Source organism: Amphimedon queenslandica, unplaced genomic scaffold, assembly GCF_000090795.2.
Source record: "Amphimedon queenslandica unplaced genomic scaffold, v1.1 AMPQUscaffold_13402, whole genome shotgun sequence".
Taxonomy (NCBI): domain Eukaryota; kingdom Metazoa; phylum Porifera; class Demospongiae; order Haplosclerida; family Niphatidae; genus Amphimedon; species Amphimedon queenslandica.
Window position 1 is genome coordinate 95496 of NW_003546362.1, and position 3698 is coordinate 99193.

The 3698-nt window shown below is 32.0% G+C and overlaps 1 protein-coding gene across 5 annotated transcripts in view; it reads left to right on the top strand.

Annotated features, from left to right (window-relative positions):
- Positions 1 to 397: 397 nt before the first annotated feature.
- The window catches only part of LOC109582081 (uncharacterized), a 22614-nt gene continuing 19313 nt past the window's right edge, over positions 398 to 3698 (top strand). Inside the window, exons 1-7 of one of the 5 annotated variants that reach the window (XR_002184894.1) lie at positions 398 to 559; positions 790 to 1615; positions 2992 to 3057; positions 3105 to 3167; positions 3248 to 3319; positions 3367 to 3399; positions 3513 to 3534. The gene's annotated coding sequence lies outside the window, so the exon portion shown is untranslated. The other 4 variants (XR_002184893.1, XM_019996673.1, XM_019996675.1 and 1 more) reach the window with 4 other exon arrangements.

Below are 3698 nucleotides of genomic sequence, written 5' to 3' on the forward strand. Positions count from 1 at the left end.
TTAGAACTGGTAAAAGTATCATTGATCTACAAAAGTTACAATGTACATAGTAACAAGTTTCATATAATTTAGTGCTAATTTTAATAACTGACCTTTAAATATTAGTTTCTGTGCTTTAATAGAAACTCCAAACTTTTCATGAATAATAATTTTCAAGTCACCAATGCTAGTGCTATCAGGATCCTCCAGTAATATATCCTCTACCTTTGATCCTGTGACAATAAATAATAGATACTGACTATTATTAATAGACTAACCATGACTGACATGAATGCTGATGGAGTTAGAAATAACCTGAAAAACATAAAAATGCAATCATCCTCCACTTGAGAGGGTGTGTACCACGCATGGTACCACGTGGGTATGAGCATGCGCAGATTAAGTTGCTGCAGTGGCTGGGTCACGTGCTGGACTTAATGACTGTGTTCTTGGTTCTAGGTTCTTGACTTATCCACATAATAGAAAATGGCTCTAGCTGAGCTGATGATATGGAGAAAAAGATGAAGTTACTTTTCATGGAAATAGAAAATTGTTAGACGCCATGATTTGACTGAAGATGGTATGTTCAAGATTAGTCTCGTGCGTCAAGTTTGGTGATGCTTCATGTAGCGGAAAGAAGCTAATACATGCCGCCCAAAAACCATACCCTCTTGTTGATTACAATGTGCTTAATTTTGAAAATTACTAGGCTTGGTTAGTGAAGCCAAATACGTCTACATGTACACATACTTAATCAGAATCAGTGTATGTAATATATTGACTATCTCTTTTTTATTTGTAACAATTTAGATATTACGTTTTAGATGTGGTTAACATTGTCTCTTCTCTGTTAGTGTATAATGGATTGACTGTGTTATACTATCACTGGAGCAGGCATGGGGTCAAGCACTTGGTGCTTGTACTTCAGCACAAATAAGCAACAGCTTTCTAAGTACTTAATGCTGCTTACAAGTACCTTTTCAATATAATCTATGTGCTTTGTACTTGTACTTAATTACTTTTACAAATTTACAAAGGTGCTTTTAAGCACAGCAAAAATTACACACAAATAGTGTACATCTACATGGTACATCTACATGTACATGTACATCTATATGTAGATGTCATGTACATATACCACTACATGGACATCTACATCTACATCTACATCTACATGGTACATCTACATGCACATGTCAATGTCATGTACATGTACCACTACATGTACATGTACATGTAGTATACAAGTTTAGTAGCACATTGTGTGATGGTGTGTTAGCTTGAAGAATGGTAATGGCATCATCATTAGTGGTATCACTCCAAAGCTCTCTGCTGTTTCCATTTATTATGAACAATTCACAGAGTTAGTGTTTATTAGATGCAATAGTAAATAAACTATAATTGTAATTTTACTTTATTTTTACACTTATTGAATATCTAGTACTTATTAATGTAATTAAGCACTCTGAAAAATGCTTGTTCTTGTACTTAAGCACTTATGTTAAAGCTAGGGATTGTGCTTGTGCTGGTACTTCTAACACATTTAAGTGCTTGTGTTTGTGTTTAAGCACATTTCCTAGTGCTTGACCCCATGTCTGCACTGGAGTATGATGATTCATAATTGAAGTTGTGTGAAGTAAGCAAAGGATTGATTTACATGTACTTTTATCTACTGTGGCTTTATTATTGTCATGTATTTTAATTTATTAGTATTTTTATGGTCTGATTGTGCCATGCCAGAGATGGGTTAATATTTCATAATAATAGTATTAATAAAAATTATTTATGATTGAGCTATAATGCATGTGGCTCTGATAGAATTATCTTTTATTATATTTAATTTTCTCAATTTTAGACATGTTCTGTAATATTAATTTTGAGCTTGTTCTAATCAAATTTTAATTTTTATGATTTTTAAGGTTGCTTTAAAATTGAATGAGTGACCATAAAAGAGTTCTATTGCGTTTTATGACGCACGTACATGTACATTTGTGTTACATGTACGTTAGTTACACGTTTCAGATGATTCCAGTCAAAATTGGATTTTTTGGATTTTCAGAATCTTCAAAATTTGGCTATACTATCCTACTTATAGATAATACAAGAATTATATCACTAATGGGAGGACAGATTTTTTTATTTTACTTACGCTATCTATTGCATAGAAAGTAGTGAGCTAATTCCAATTAATTTTGAGTTTTTAGTGGTTGAGGCAAACTTAAACGGTTTGATTTTGAAAATTCTATGTAGCCTATAAAGAACTAAGAAATTTGAAATACCTACATGTACATTTACTACACTGTATGTCATGTATCTTTGATACTAGAGTATTCTTTGTCATTTAGTCTTTTACATTTAATTCCAGTGAATCAATGTACATAATAGCACAAAGTATGTTCATTAATGTACATGTATGCACTCACACTGTACATCAATATACACTGTACATTAATGTATATACTGTACTGTATGTACTGTATGGTTTCCCATAAAGCATGCTACATGTACATGTAAGTGAGCTAAATAGCATTAAAAATTCATTAAAAATCCAAATTTGATGGGAATTGGCTCAAACTTTCTGTGCAACATAAGTACATGTATATGCATCAGAAAGAATTATAAAAGTGGAGAATTCACTACTTTTCATTTTTGACAGAATTCGGCCAAAATCCCTGTACTATAGTACAGGAACTTTTGCCTGATTCTTTAGCAACTTTAAATATTCGTGAAAAATCCAAATTTGATGGGAATTGGCTCAAACTCTCTGTGCAACATAAGTACATGTATATGCATCAGAAAAAAATTATAAAAATGGAGAATTTACTACTTTTCATTTTTGAAATGAAATAACAATAGCTATAACTATGAAAAAACAAAATGAAGTAAATAATAATGATAAACATTAAACTATAACCCAGCAACATTATCATAACATAATATGAGTGGGTATATATAATCTATGCCGTATGCCATGTTGTAACTAAATCAGTTTGTTAATCACTATGTTTTTAGACTATTTGTCAAATCGAAAATGAAACTTACAATTTATTAGCAGAAGCACTCTACGTTCCCACAGCAGTATGTTAATTGTAATGATGCATGATATAATGATGACTGAAATTTAGAATGACCGTTTGGGTGGAGGAATGCAGCAACAAGATATTTATTCCTCATTGATGAATGAGCAGGTACAAAACACAATATATAGTGTAGTGTATATACAAATGACGCATACAGAATAGTAAAACACACAATATTATATTTTTAGTACTCCTCTGCATATTCAAGACTTGATCATACTGGTGGTAATGGATTCTTTATAGAAGATACTAAATACTGGGTACCTGATAGTTATACTGATGGTATATACCAACAATTATCTGATAGGAAATACAGAGAAATTATAAGACACCAAATAAAGTAAGAGAGAGAGAAAGAGAAAGGGAGAATGCATAAGGACAGTAACAGGAAGACATAATGTCAACAATAGCATGTATGGCTTCATAAATATGTACACATTCTCACTCCAATAGAGTAACAGATTATTTAGGATCAGGACAGTTTGGTACAGTTAATAAAGGAGTATGGACTACACCTACTGCTGGATCAGTGTCTGTTGCTATTAAAACACTTAATGATAACACTTCAGAGGATGAGAGAGTAAAGTTTCTACAAGAGGCAGCCATTATGGGTCAGTTTCATCATCCTAATGTTGTAAA